The 16,395-nt window shown below is 45.2% G+C and overlaps 1 protein-coding gene across 4 annotated transcripts in view; it reads left to right on the top strand.

The window, feature by feature from the left end:
• Window positions 1-16,395, top strand: part of chrm3b (cholinergic receptor, muscarinic 3b) — a 1,038,143-nt gene that overhangs the window by 180,944 nt on the left and 840,804 nt on the right. For 3 of the 4 annotated variants that reach the window (XM_078557271.1, XM_078557275.1, XM_078557268.1), the window contains exon 2: window positions 7,603-7,647. The exons of the other annotated variant lie outside the window; for it this stretch is intronic. The gene's annotated coding sequence lies outside the window, so the exon portion shown is untranslated. The remainder of the gene's footprint in view (window positions 1-7,602; window positions 7,648-16,395) is intronic. 4 annotated transcript variants of the gene reach the window in all.

Here is a 16,395-nt window from a genome sequence, read left to right as displayed (position 1 = left end):
CGGGTACACACATCCACACCCACACACACAAACTCAACCTCTCTCTCTCTCTCTCACACACACACATAAACTCAACCTCTCTCTCTCTCACACATACACACCCACACACAAACTCAGCCTCTCTCTCTCCCCACCATACACACACACACACACACCCATATAAACTCAACCTCTCTCTCTCTCACACATACACCCACACACACAAACTCACCCTCTCTCTCTCTCACTCCATACACACACACACACACACACATATAAACTCAACCTCTCTCTCTCTCACACACACACCCGCACACACAAACTCAACCTCTCTCTCTCTCTCACACATACACACCCACACACACAAACTCAAACTCTGTCTCTCTCACACACATAAAGTCTAACCTCTCTCTCTCTCTCAGACACACACACACACTCACACAAACTCAACCTCTCTCTCTCTCACACATACACACACACACACAAACTCAACCTCTCTCTCTCTCACATACACACCCACACACACAAACTCAACCTCTCTCTCTCTCTCTCTCACACATACACACCCACACACACAAACTCAACCTCTCTCTCTCTCACACACATACACACCCACACACACAAACTCAACCACTCTCACTCTCTCTCTCACATACACACCCACACACACAAACTCAACCTCTCTCTCTCTCACACATACACACCCACACACACAAACTCAACCTCTCTCTCACATGCATACACCCACACACACACAAACTCAACCTCTCTCTCGCACACATACACACACACAAACTCAACCTCTCTCTCACACTCTCTCTCACACATACACACCCACACACACAAACTTAACCTCTCTCTCTCTCACACACATACACACCCACACACACAAACTCAACCTCTCTCTCTCCCACACATATATACACACACACACACACACACAAACTCAACCTCTTCTCTCTCACACCCACACACACAAACTCAACCTCTCTCTCTTTCTCACACACCCACACACAAACTCAACCTCTCTCTCACACATACACACCCACTCACACAAACTCAACCTCTCTCTCTCTCTCACACACATACACACCCACACACACAAACTCAACCTCTCTCTCTCACACATACACACCCACACACACAAACTCAACCTCTCTCTCTCTCACACACATACACACTCACACACACAAACTCAACCTCTCTCTCTCACACATACACACCCACACACACAAACTCAACCTCTCTCTCTCACACATGCACGCACCCACACACACAAACTCAACCTCTTTCTCTCTCACACACATACGCACCCACACACACAAACTCAACCTCCCTCTCTCTCACACACATACACACCCACACACACAAACTCAACCTCTCTCTCTCTCACACATTCACACCCACACACACAAACTCAACCTCTCTCTCTCTCTCACACATACACACCCACACACACAAACTCAACCTCTCTCTCTCTCACACATACACACTCACACACACAAACTCAACCTCTCTCTCTCACACATACACACCCACACACACAAACTCAACCTCTCTCTCTCACACATGCACACACCCACACACACAAACTCAACCTCTCTCTCTCACACACACACACACTCACACAAACTCAACCTCTCTCTCTCTCACACATACACACACACACACACAAACTCAACCTCTCTCTCTCACACATACACACCCACACACACAAACTCAACCTCTCTCTCTCTCTCACACACATACACACACACACAAACTCAACCTCGCTCTCTCTCTCACACATACACACCCACACACACAAACTCAACCTCTCTCTCTCTCACACATACACACTCACAAACACAAACTCAACCTCTCTCTCTCTCACACATACACACACACACACACACAAACTCAACCTCTCTCTCTCTCACACATACACACCCACACACACAAACTCAACCTCTCTCTCTCTCACACATACACACCCACACACACAAACTCAACCTCTCTCTCTCTCACACACATACACACACACACACACACTCACACAAACTCAACCTCTCTCTCTCTCACACATACACACACACACACACAAACTCAACTCTCTCTCTCTCTCACATACACACCCACACACACAAACTCAACCTCTCTCTCTCTCACACATACACACACACACACACACTCACATAAACTCAACCTCTCTCTCTCTCACATACACACCCACACACACAAACTCAACCTCTCTCTCTCACACATACACTCACACAAACTCAACCTCTCTCTCTCTCACACATACACACCCACACACACAAACTCAACCTCTCTCTCTCTCTCACACACATACACACACACACAAACTCAACCTCTCTCTCTCTCACACATACACACCCACACACACAAACTCAACCTCTCTCTCTCTCACACACATACACACACACACACACACTCACACAAACTCAACCTCTCTCTCTCTCACACATACACACACACACACACAAACTCAACCTCTCTCTCTCACATACACACCCACACACACAAACTCAACCTCTCTCTCTCTCACACATACACACACACACTCACACACACACAAACTCAACCGCTCTCTCTCTCTCTCACACACATACACACCCACACACAAACTCAACCTCTCTCTCTCACACATACACTCACACAAACTCAACCTCTCTCTCTCTCACACATACACACCCACACACACAATCTCAACCTCTCTCTCTCTCTCACACACATACACACACACACAAACTCAACCTCGCTCTCTCTCTCACACATACACACCCACACACACAAACTCAACCTCTCTCTCTCTCACAGATACACACTCACAAACACAAACTCAACCTCTCTCTCTCTCACACACATACACACCCACACATACAAAATCAACCTCTCTCTCTCCCTCTCACCCACCCACACACACAAACTCAACCTCTCTCTCACACACACGCACACACACACACAAACTCAACCTCTCTCTCTCTCTCTCACACATACACACCCACACACACAAACTCAACCTCTCTCTCTCACACACACACCCACACAAACTCAACCTCTCTCTCTCTCACACATACACACCCACACACACAAACTCATCCTCTCTCTCTCTCACACATACACACCCACACACACAAACTCAACCTCTCTCTCTCTCACACATACACACCCACACACACAAACTCAACCTCTCTCTCTCTCACACATACACACTCACACACACAAACTCAACCTCTCTCTCTCACACATACACACCCACACACACAAACTCAACCTCTCTCTCTCTCACACATACACACCCACACACACAAACTCAACCTCTCTCTCTCTCACACATACACACTCACACACACAAACTCAACCTCTCTCTCTCACATACAAACTCAACCTCTCTCTCTGTCTCTCACACAGACACATAATCACCCTCTCTCTCTCTCACACACACAAACATATACACATTCACCCCCTCTGTTACACACACACAAACTCACCCTCTCACAGAAAAACATACCCTCTCTCTCACACACACTCACACACTCACCCTCTCTCTCACACACATAAACACACACACACACCCTCTCTCTCAGACAAACATGCACACTCACCCTCTCTCTCTCACACACACACTCACCCTCTCTTTCAGGCACACACACACTCTCTCTCTCACACACGCTCGCTCTCACTCTCTGTCACATGCACATACTCACCCTCACTCTCTCTCACACACACACACTCACCATCACTCTCTCACACATGCAAACAGCCACCCTCACTTTCACACACACACACACACTCACCCTCTCACACGCACACACACTCACCCTCTCGCTCACACACACACTCACCCTCTCTCTCACACACACACACACACTCACTCACCCTCTCTCACACACCCTCTCTCTCTCCCTCACACACACACAAACACAAACTCATCTTCTCTCACACACACATATACCCTCTCTCTCTCATACACAGACATAGACTCATGCTCCCTCTCACACACACACACACACAAGCTCACCCTCTCTCTCTCTCACACACAAACTCACCATCTTTCTCTCATACACACACACGCACACACACACATTCAACCTCTCTCTCTCACACACTCAACCTCTCTCTCTCTCTCACACACACACTCTCTCTGTCAGATACAGATGCTCACTTTCCCTCTATGTTGGACACACACACGCTCTCTCTCTCTCAGCCAACCACACACCCATCCAGTTCCACTGACCCATCCATCCACGCTCACCCACTCACTCACTCACCTCACACTCACCCACCCTCAGTCACCCACTCTCAGCCACCCACTCTCACTCATTTACCCACCCTCACTCATTCACCCACCCTCACTCAGTCACCCACCCTCACCCACCCACCCTCACCCACCCATCCTCCCTCATTCACCCACCCTCACCCACTCATCCTCACTCATTCACCCATCCCACTTACTTACCCTCACTCACCAAATCAGCTGCGGGGGCAGAGGACGAGAGCAAAAAAGTGGCCTGGAGTGAGGCCTGAGGCCTGGCGGCCTTTGAATGCGGGTGCCCACCCAGGAAAGCGCGGAGAGCTGGTTAAATGGGGGGAGGAACTGGAGGAACGCGGGAGGACCGGAGAAACGTGGCCGGAGCTGGGCCAAAGCACTACAAGCCGGGGTGGGTGGGGGGAAGCATGGTGAGCTGAGGCTCTGCGTGCTCCAGAGTTGCCAGCTTTGGCTGCTCCTCCAAACGCAGCCTGTTTCTCTACTGCGTTTGCTGATGATATGTTCAATAATGAGCTTTATCAGCAGCAAATATGGGAGAGAAACAGGCTGTGATTGGAGGAGCAGCCCCCTGCAGTAATCTTCAAACTCACCGACCTGTTCTACCGGCATTTTCAGCAAACGGTCCGGAGACTCCATGGAGGGACTTCGTGGGCCTCGGGTTGGACAAGTCTGCTTTTATATATAATGCCTTTAGGGTGTAGAAATATATATTTTTTTAATACAGCATAGAAGGGGGCCATTTGGTTATAATCCTATGTGCTAGCCAAAAAAAACCCAGTCCAGTCTAACCCCACTTTCTCACTCTTGGTCCATTGGTTACAGTACTTCAAGTGAAGTCTTTAAATGCAATGAGGGTTTCTGCCTCTCCACTCTTTCAGAAAATGAGTTCCAGACTCTCACCAACCTCTTCTGAAAAAATTCTTCCTCAACTCTCCTCTAATCCTTCTGCCAGTTGGTGTCAATTTTAGACTCCCGGCCATTGATCTCTCTGCTAAATGAAATAGATCCTTCGTGTCCACTCTATTTAGGCCTACGTGTGGGATAGAAATTCTCTTTGAAACGTATTAAGTTAAAAAAAAAATAAAAGTCAGTAAATACAAATAATTCAATCAAGAATAATTTAAAAAAAACCTGTTGGGTTCAATATCTAAATAGGTTTGGCAGGATCAGAATCTGTTACCCAAAGCCTGTCCACCATCTACAAGGCACAAGTCAGGAGTGTGGTGGGATACTCTCCACTTGCCTGGGTGAGTGTAGCTCCCACAACACTCAAGAAGCTCGACACCGTCCAGGACATAGCAGCCCGCTTGATTGGCACCACATCCACAAACATTCACCCCCTCCACCACTGACGCACAGTGGCAGCACTGTGTACCATCTACTAGATGCACTGCAGAAACTCACCAAGGCTCCTTAGACAGCACCTTCCAAATCCATGACCGCTACCATCTAGAAGGACAAGGACAGCAGATAGATAGGAACACCACCAGCTGGAAGTTCCCCTTCAAGTCACTCACCATCCTGACTTGGAAATATATCACCATTCCTTCACTGTTGCTGGGTCAAAATCCTGGAACTCCCTCCCTAACAGCACTGTGGGTGTACCTACACCACATGTTCTGCAGCGGCTCAAGAAGGAATCTCACCACCACCTTCTCAAGAGCAATTAGGGATGGGCAATAAATGCTGACACAGCTAGCGAAGCCCACATCCCGTGAATGAATTAAAGAAAAGTGATAGATGAAGTATCCATGTGGACCTGCTTGGATGCACGTACCATCCAGGAGGAGTGTACATGTATGTACGAAGGTATACACACACCATTCAGGGGGTTTGTACACATATGTACAAAGGTATACACATACCATTCAGGAGGGGTGTGTGTGTATATACGAAAGTATAAACATACCATCCAGGAGGACAGTACGTGTATGTGCAAAGATGTACCCTTGTGCAAAAGATTGCACAGCTTGAGAATCAACCGGACACACTCTACAGCATTGAAGAGGGAGAAGGTTTTCTGTGGCAGACATTCTAGTGTAGCAGTCTGCTGCTAAGAGTGAAGTAGCTGGTAAGGGAGAGTGAGTGAATATTGGCAGAAAGGGCAGAAACAAGAAGAGGAGTAGACCTGAATGGCTGGAATAGGTCTACTCCTCTTCTTGTTTCTGCCCCTCAGCTCCATCTATCCGCCTTTGATTCATAGCCTTTGATACCTTCCCAAATTAAAAAACTGTCAATCTCAGTCTTGAGATTTTCAACTGACCCAATATCCATGGCCTTTTAGAAAGCCATATAATCCTATGTTCTTGCCTTTTCGTAGAAAGACGTATGTAAATCAGAATTATCAGAAGTACATTTCTGTACTTGTTATTCGTGGTGGCTGAGACTTTATGGAATTTGGGGCCTACAGTAATTGGTGGCCATTAACCCCCTTGACATTAACAATTCTGATATAGATCTCTTTTATGTTTAACTACCTGCATTCAGGCACTCCTGTAGATAAGAAGTGACCTAAACCTGTTAAAGAGGATGTCCATTGGTGCAGTGGGTAATGCCCTGTCTCTGAGCCACAAGTTCTGGGTTCAAGTCCCAGTCCAGGACTTGATGGCAAAGGAAGGTGCATTCATAACGTGGCAAAACAGGTTGAGTATCAATTTGTAAATTCTTCTAACTCACGTCAATGGCAGTCGGTAAGAGTGGGAGAGATTCCTGGTCAGCCACACGATGGAAAGAAATTAGAGCCTCTATCATCACTATCCATAGCTTCAGGCTACAACATACATGTAAAAGAGTATGTTGCCACAGCTACTCAGACTCCTTGGCAGGGGGCCATTTAGCTGGCTGGCCAGTGTAGCATGGGGTTTGATCCCTGTTCCGGCTGGGATGGATTTGGGACCTGCCTCCTTGCCCTACGCCTGGTGGAGATTGTGGCACTGTGGCTCGGACCTGCCTTTGAGCAGAGAACTGAAGGAGAAGTAGATCTGTTAAAGCACCCAATAGCCTGTCATCCTGGGATTGTAATGCCCTTTCCTCTTGCCAGTGAGTTTAGTTCAAGCAATTAAACAAAAATTGAAATATTTCCACATTTCACCCAAACCAGTATGTAAGTATAATAATATTGTTACATTCTCTGATACAGCAAACATGTTCTCTGGTGTTAACATAACCTCCTCCCTAGTTAGACAGAGCTGGTAAACTGCTGAGATTCGTTTCTTGTGAGAAGAATTGCACCATATTTCCCAACAATTTGTAATAATGATATCTAGCAATTGGAAATAACAGGTGCAAGATGGTTAATGATACAAATACTTATTTTTTGTGCATAACTGGTTATATTTCAACTTTCCCAGATACTTCACAAGAAATGAAGCTCTAAAAAGCCTACTGGTTCCAAGGTACACTCATTATTTTCTCATTCCTGCTAAGGGTGGGCACAGATGTTTATGACCACATAGTCAGCTCGAATCAATACAATTCTGCTTCAGTTAATCAGGCCAGAGGAGAGAGTCTGAGACATCCAATCACTGGTATGTAGCAGCTTGCAACTTTCTTTAGTTTCTGGTCATGCTCTCTGGCTGATCAATCAAACATTGGCCATTTTGTCCTACTGAAACTGTTTGGTCTTCACTCTAGGGTTTTGGTTGCCCACTGCAGATTTTGGTGAACAGCCACAGAGGTTAAGCAAAAACTTTGGCTCTATATATAAAAGAGAAATTGTGAATATTGAAGAAACATAAAATAGGCGATATGTTGTTCAGCACGTGAAAGGGAAATAAGTAACATTGCACTTGAAAGAGTGAACAATGTCCCAATTCAGCAGATATGAGGGAATATTTAGATTGCCTTTGTGCAATGTATTATCGGATTAAACCTTGGAACCAATACCTTTAACACATAACTAACTAATTATTTTATGGTTTCCTTCCTCAAAATTAATGGCGATGGTGGGGGGGTGGGCAATTTAGATGGCAAATAGTCAGAGTTCACCAACCATCATTAACCCTCTGAAACTGAGCACAACTTCAGGAATTAGCACAAGTGTAGATTAATGTGGAGATCCTGAAGTTGCAGTCTGTCATTCACTGCTCCACCTCAGGCTATGCTGTGGAACCAGGAGCCTATGCTGTGGTGATCAGAGAGGGGACAGGGGAGGGGTGGAGTGCCACAGCTGCACAGCAGTGGTCTGCGTGATTTGAATCTCGGACAGGGAGAACTCCTTCTCCCCCGAGCTCCACATTCAGCTAACTATATTTTAAAGTCTTACTTTGACTGTGGTCTATTGTTTGGGCCCTTAAGGTCTGTCTGTTAGGCCATAACATAGACCTGGTTTCCCTCAGTGTGTCCAATGCTAGAACTGGTGTCAGCTGCCAAAGGACAAACCAATATCTTGAAGAAGGAACCTCAAACAGGTGCTAGTCCCCCTATTTGCATAAACAAATGACCTAGCGCCTGTTTCGGACATGGGCACTGCATGCTGATTCTTTTGGCATGTGCCATTATGGTGGTGGACACATCCCTGGGCTCATAATGAGCGTGTGCTTCCTGCTTACGTTATGAGCCCAGGAGACCATATAGTCCCCGAAAAATGGGTGATGCACTTCCAAATTTCTAGGACAATGACTCGTGCCTGCCTTCTCTGAAATAAATCCTCATCTGGCTGTATTCCATAACTTTATGATGATCGCGTTTGGAGCAACTTATCTGCTTAAGACTCTCAGTCAAAGTCTTGGACTGCTCATTGTTAACCAGGCGGCTCTGTTATGCATAAAGAAGTTGAGAAAACACATTCCTAACAAAAAGGTAAGTGCCTCCATGTGATTTTTAATTGTCTTTTTTATAAATCACCCAAAATTGCTTAATCAAGTTATGTATAAGCAATTAAAAGGTGCCTTTCAGTTTAAAATATAAAGGCTTTATTTTATTGAACTTACTTTCTCTCTCTATGTTTGATGGAACAATCCATTGTTCAGAGCGCAGTGAGAATTTGCTGACAGCTCATTTCACTTTTTACAGCTTTTATATGCATGAACTAAATTTTTCTGTTGCAATAGAACGCCTTTGATTTTTTTTTGGACTTGCAAGCCTTACAAAACCAATATTTCTAAAACTTGGATCTCAAACTTTATATTTCAGAATAAACCCCGTTAAATATTAAGATGAGGAAAGGAAATTATCTTGTTACGTAGAGACCTGTTTTACTGATTGTCTCTACAGCCAATTAAATAGTAAAATGCGGTGAAACTGGGATTGTCTCCACTTATAAAGTTTAAAAATAATCTAAAATAATGCAGTGTGTGAGATTTTATCCAGCGTTGTAATCATAAGCATTCATAAGTATTATTAGCGTAACTTAAAAGTGGCTACATGGGAGAGATATATCACAGCAAGGCAATAAAAAAGGAAATTATTTGAAGCTTCATGCTTCATTATGTGGAAACACTGACTATTTACTACTCTCTAATGTAACTAATACTTAATATTATATAAAATGCAGGAAAGGCAGAGATTTGTAGCCACTTAGTGAAACTCCAATAACACATTGGCTACTTGAGTAGTTGCTCTGAATAGTTTGCATAGCTGCACTAATAATCGAAAATTACTTTTTGTTTCTCATAAGAACAAAGGTTACTTTTTAAAATGCTCACACTTATAATCCTTGGTGGCTTATTTTAACTCTTTGGGGGTTAAAATTTTGCTCTGAGGTAAGAGGAACAAACTAAATGACTTGTTGAGGTGTGGGAGTAAGGAGCAGTCTTCAGATGAAACAGAGCATGGAGAATGATTTGAAAAATACGTGCAGACATAATTCAGTCCTCTTTTTAAAAATTATACATTATACCCTTATTTTTGTAGTATTCTCATTCCTTATTTACAATTACAGATATCACAAGCACGTGGCAAATTTGAAAACAAAAGGAGTAGAATTGTTTTTCTTTTAATATTTTTTTGCTGATTGGACGTGGATGTCATTGGCAGGGCCACCATTTATTGGCCATCCCTAAATGGCCTTGGGCAGCTGGTGATGAAAGATCATCACAGCCTGAAATGTTAACTCTGTTTCTTTCCACTGATGCTGCCTGATCTGCTGAGTCATTCCAGCATTTTTTGTTTTTATTTCAGATTTCCAGCATCCGAAGTATTTTGCTTTCGCACTACAGGGACACTGTTGTCAGGATGTTGTTAATTGATTAGAAATTACCATAATAAATGTGGACAGAAATTCATACTGGAAAAAGTTGACAGGAAGAGAACATAGGTTTTTAATGTATTACTAGTGATCTCCTGTGGTACTGCGGAGTCAGTGGATGTGGCATACTTGGATTTTCAGGAGGCTTTTTATAAACTCCTCCACAGGAGGTTGATTAGCAAAATTAAAGCACATGGGAGAGGAGGTAATATACTGGCATGGATTAAGGATTGGCTAACAGGCAGAAAACACAGAGTGGGAATAAACAAGTCATTCTTGTGTTGGCAAGCTTTGACTATGGGTTCCGCAAGGATCAGTACTTGGGTCCCAGCTGTTCACAATATATCTCAATGACTTAGATGCGGGGATCAAATGTAATATTTCCAAGTTTGTGGATGACACAAAGCTAGGTGGGAATGTGTGTTCCAAGGAAGATGGAAAAACAGCTTCAAGAGGATTTGGACAGACTTAGTGAGTGGGCAAGAACATGGCAGATGGAATGTAATGTGGAAAAATGTGAGGTTATCCACTTCAGTTGGAAGAACAGTTGTGCAGAGTATTCCTTAAATGGTAAGAGATTAGAAAGTGTAGATGTACAAAGGGACCTGGGTGTCCTCATCAGTTAGTCACTGAAAGCTAACATGCAGGTGCAGCAAGCAATTAGGAAGGCTAATGGTATGTTAGCCTTTATCATAAGAGGATTTGAATACAGGAATAGCGAAGTCTTGCTTCAATTGTATAGAACTTTGGTTAGACTACACCTGGAGTACTGTGTACAGTTTTGGTTCCCTTACCTTAGGAAGGATATTGTTGCCACAGAGGGACTGCAACAAAGGTTCACCAGACTTGTTCCTGGGAAGGCGGGACTGTCATATGAAGAGAGATTGGGGAAACTGGGCCTGTATTCTCTAGAGTTTTAAAGAATGGGAGGTTATCTCATTGAAATGTACAAACTTCTTAATACAGGGTAGATGCAGGTTTGATGTTTTCCCTGGTTGGGGAGTCTAGAACCAGGTGACACAATTTCAAGATAAGGGGGAAGCCAATTGGGACCAAGGTGAGAAGAAATTATGAATCTTTGGAATTTTTTACCCCAGAGGGCCTTGGAAGCTCAGTTATTGAGAATGTTTAAAGCAGAGATTGACAGATTTCTAAATACCAATGACATGAGGGATATGGGGATAGTGTGGGAAAAAGGTATTGAAGTGCATGATTGGCCATGATCATATAGAATGGTGGAATAGGCTCGATGGGCTGAATGGTCTACTCCTGCTCCTATGGTCCTTTGGACCAAGTGCTGACTTCTGATCGAGCAGGGATCAGGAGACAGGGATAATTGGCATAGGGAAAGGGATGTATTACTGAGACCATGTTGGACTCTGATGAAATCCTGAATGGAAATAGTTGCCTCAAGCACTGTTCATGGTTCTGCTGTTTTCTGCTGGAATCAGTTCATCTGAATGTGGAGATACTTTTTGGTGTTGGCCACAGTTTTTGTTTATTGATCAGTGAAGATCCAAATACATGGTGCAAATGCTGTAAAACCAGATATTTTTTGAAAAGTCTCTAACTGGTAATAGAAATGACTGAATCTGCTTTGTCCAGATATCTTGTGGTATTGTAATTTTCCTCCTGATTTATCAGTTTTACAAAAGTAATATTAATTGTTCTATTTCACTTTGTCCCACATCTTTACAGAGAAATGTATTCTTTTAGTGGAAACTGAAATATCCTGGGGAATTTAATGAAAAAAAAATACTGAAAATTGAAGAATCCTACAGCGGCCTTTGCTTCAGCCACTTTTCCACAGGACCTATCCATGAAAAAACTAGCGTTCATAAAACACCCTATCAGATCCTAAGGATGCTTGGTTACCTTTGAAATGTAGTCAATGTTTTGCAGACAAAGCCAGCAGTCAGTTTTCACATAGCATGGTCCCATAAGCAATGAATGAATGGAATGACCAGTAATTGATAATGTTCAAACATGACCATGAGGTTTGTTAGGACTGCAGTCAAGCTGGATCTTTGATTGTCATAACCACTAACTATCACCTTAATTTATCCCTATTGTTGTAAAGTGGTTATTTCTCATCAGTGGCATGTTGGCTAATTTGGTTACCGCTCAGTTGAATTTTCTTATACTTTGAGTGTAACTGTTTAGCTTAGCGACTAAACAGTTTCATTTACTGCCTCAGGTGAGAATTGGCGAGTCTTTTTTTTTTGTTTGAAGTGAATGTCATTTAAATGAACAACCAGAGTTCTACCCCACCGAGTATCTGACTGCTAACCAGATCTGTGAAGGTGAGGATGAATTGCTGGTGTAGTGTGAAGAGCTACCTCAATCTTCTCTCGTTAATGTTAACACCAAAAAGATGGAAAATCAGAAACAATTAGGGATGGTGGCATTTGGCTCTGCAATATTTTATATTGCTTGCCTGCGGCTAATCCAAACATAATTAGAATTATCATCAGTTTTCATAATTAATACACCTTCCTATAAATAAAAAGGTCTCATGATATGGCACAATCGTTTTTGAACAAATGATGGGATGTTTGCTTAACAGCGACAGTTATTCTATTGTATTGAACAGGAAAAGACCGACTTGCCTATCACTCATATTTACCTGTACAGCCTTGATTTTCCATTCCCCATTAAAAAGTATTCCTTGATCTATTTATTTAAGAGTGGTTGCCTGGTGAAGCTTTATGAATACAGCTGAAAATGGGTTTATCATACAAAAAAAAACATTTTTATTATGTGACTTGTCACATGAACAGGGACGTGTAATAAATGAGATTTAAACATTTTAATGTTATTTTTAATTAACATCAGAAACCTCATCCGCCCATGGATGAGGCTTCCCCAAAAATTCTCCCCCTCTAACCTAGTTAAGTTGGTAATTTACTTCCACTGCACCCCCCCCCCATCTCGAACTCCTGCTCTTTCCCCCATTCCCAGAAATCTTGCTGATACTGTTTGCCCTCCCCCACCCCATCTCATGCTTGCACTCTTGTCCTCAGGCTTAATTCTGAAACTCTCCCTCCTTTCCCCCAAAACACCACTTCGAGCCAATGCACCTTTCTGCCTCCCTCATGACAATCTAACTCCGCATTCCCTCTATTTCCATTCATTGCCCTCCACTTTAATTATCATTGATTCCACCCACTCCCCCCAATTCTTCTGTCTATTCATTCCCCTCTTCCCTCCCTTCCATTTTCCCATTTTCATGCATTCTGCCCCGCTCCTCCCCTCGCATTCCACCTCTGTTTTTCCAGGCTATGCATTCCCTTCCTTCCCTTGACATCCACTTCCTTCCTCCCTCACCTACTGAGGCCCAGTGACTAATACACAGGGCAGGACCTCTTCCTCCTCCCTGAGCAGTCCCGTCGCTAAATGGCCGGGGGCAGAATTTTGACCTTGGCGGGCGGGATCAGCAGGGGGGCGCAGTGGCGGTCGGGGAGCTGACTGCCGCCCGTGATCAGGGCCGGACCGCAATTTCATGCTGGTGGGCCAATTAAGGCCCACCCAGTGTGAAACACGAGCGGCAGCGCTGACTGTGCGGGGTGGGGGGGAGGGGAGAGGAGAGAGAACGGGACGAGTGTGAACTTCGCACATGCTCTGTCGCACTTGCCCATCCCCAGGCAAGTCTCTCAACCTCCACATGCAGCTTGTGTCATTGTATATGGAGACAAAATGAAGGCAAGTTTCAGGCTTAATCTCTCCACTAGTACTGCGATAGATTGAGCCCAATTTTTGCAAGTCAAGTGGCCAAATGACCATAGGATAATTGGAGCTGCTGTCTCTCAAAATGATTGACATCTGACATGTCTGTTATGATCCTGGTAAATGAAACAAGGGTGAACGAAATGGCTCCACAATCTAATTCAGTGTAAATTGACCAAAGTTTATGAAAATCAGAGACTGAGCCAACCAATGCCTTTCTGCCAGATCGAGTAATAAAAGGGACGTTTCCAGCTCCTGTTTTTTCAGTTGGTTTGGGTAGGATACATTCGTGAAGTAGACAATTTTTGGCGGAAACCCAAAGTCATTCTGATCAATTCAACCAGGTTCACCTGAAATGCTGACACTGCCGTTTGTCAGGTGAAGTGACTTGGCCGGAATTTTCCAGCCCCTCACACCGGCAGGATCTTCCAGTCCCGCCGCTGTGAACGAAGATTTCAATGGGCGGAATCATCCCACATTTTCACTGTGCGTAATGGGTGCATAAAACAACATTTTACCCTCCGGCCACTTGCTGGCTTTTCACGCCGTGTCACCCAAACCCGCTGCATTAATTATACATTCCCGGGAAACACACCATTACCATGGCAGACGGGTATCATTCACCCGCCACACCATCACCTCGCCGCTTCATCATGCCGGGCAGCGTATTTAAAGTCCAGCTGCGCACACATCTCAGTGCTTCCAGACCACGACTGCTGCAAAGAAGATATGCCCCTGAAAGGCAAAATGACTGCAGCCCCCAGGATCAATGATGTGTCCCTCGAGCGCCTTGCAGTGGAGACTCGCCGTGGTCCCCTACCCCTGCTCTGGCTGCAGGATGGGCAGCAACCTCACTAATCCGGTGGTGGCAGTGGTGGTCAGCGCCAATGCCCTGCAAAAAAGGACAGCCACCCAGTGCTGCAAAAGGATGAATGATCTCTTTTGTTTCACTCTTACTCAAGAGTAAGTCACTCTTCTCATCACTCTAAACTCACAAACTCACAAGCATATCACACATGCACATGGCCCTCACTCACTGCTGGTTCAAGGGACATCACCATTCATTCTCTCACACACACCTTCATTGTCCTCATTCCGTCCATGGGACCACTCACCACCCGCACACCAGGCATGCTTATCATCTGGCTTGGCAGGCATCCTGCTTACACTCTCTCCATCTCTCTTTATGCAGGACAAGCTGGCACACAACAGGAGGGAGAGGTAGCAGACCGGTGGTGGAATGCCCGAAATCAAGGTCCTCAAAAACTTTGAAAACAGAGCCATTCAGCTGACTGGTGAGGATCTGGGCCATTCCTGTGCTGACGGTGAGGTCAGCGGTGCTCTACCAAGTGAGGATCCAGCAGTGCAACATCCATCAGACAACCGTGCCGCGAGTGATGTGTCCTCTTTCACAGGCCCCTGCCATGCACTGATTACCTTTCCTTGCTTTCAAAGGCCCTTCTGGGAAACAGCCAATGGAGTCCACGACCCAGAGCCTCCAATCAAGCCCTGAAGAAACCTCTAAAGAGGAATCTGGAGGCACCTTCTTTGAACTCCCACTACAGCGCTCACCCACACCCTCCACCAGCACAGACACAAATCTGGGTGGGACCTAGCTTTAGAGTAGTCTCGGGATTACAACCTGGTGAGCACATCGCACTTTCTGATCCACAGCAGGCAGCAGCAGGGACTTCCCAGGTGTCCAGCACTTGGAAGGCTGCTGGAGGCAGAAATTTGCCGAGTCCGAGTCAGATAACAAGCCTCTGGACTTGGTCATGTCATAGTTGCTGGAGCTGCAAAGGCAAGCTTGGGAACATCATGAAGGGATGTCCGCTGCGCTCTTCAGATTGCACGACATGTTGGAGGGATCCAAGTGCCTTCAGGCTGAGGTGATAGTGTTGTGATACCAATGCACTGAGATCAACACTGGTAGGATGGCGGTCTCCATGGAGACCTTGGTCCAGGACATTGTTCCTGCACTGCTGCATGGGCTGAACTACATCACTGATGCCACAGGTGCCCTACAACAGTGTGTACATGAGAGGGGTGCGGGGCAACTCGGTCTCACTCCAGCTACCCCTTCCTCTCAATGAACGAACCAGGGGCCCTTGGGCACCCAAAGGGAGGAGGATCAGCAGGTGCACCCTCTGGGGACATCCACCCAGGTGACTCCGAGAGTGTTTAGCCCATCTGAATCCGCTCCTCCTCTGACCCCAGCAGCTCCAGCTCC

This window comes from Cetorhinus maximus, chromosome 14 (assembly GCF_964194155.1).
Source record: "Cetorhinus maximus chromosome 14, sCetMax3.hap1.1, whole genome shotgun sequence".
Classification (NCBI taxonomy): Eukaryota; Metazoa; Chordata; class Chondrichthyes; order Lamniformes; family Cetorhinidae; genus Cetorhinus; species Cetorhinus maximus.
The sequence above is the reverse complement of the archived record's forward strand: the minus strand, read 5'-3'. Positions and strand labels throughout refer to the sequence as shown.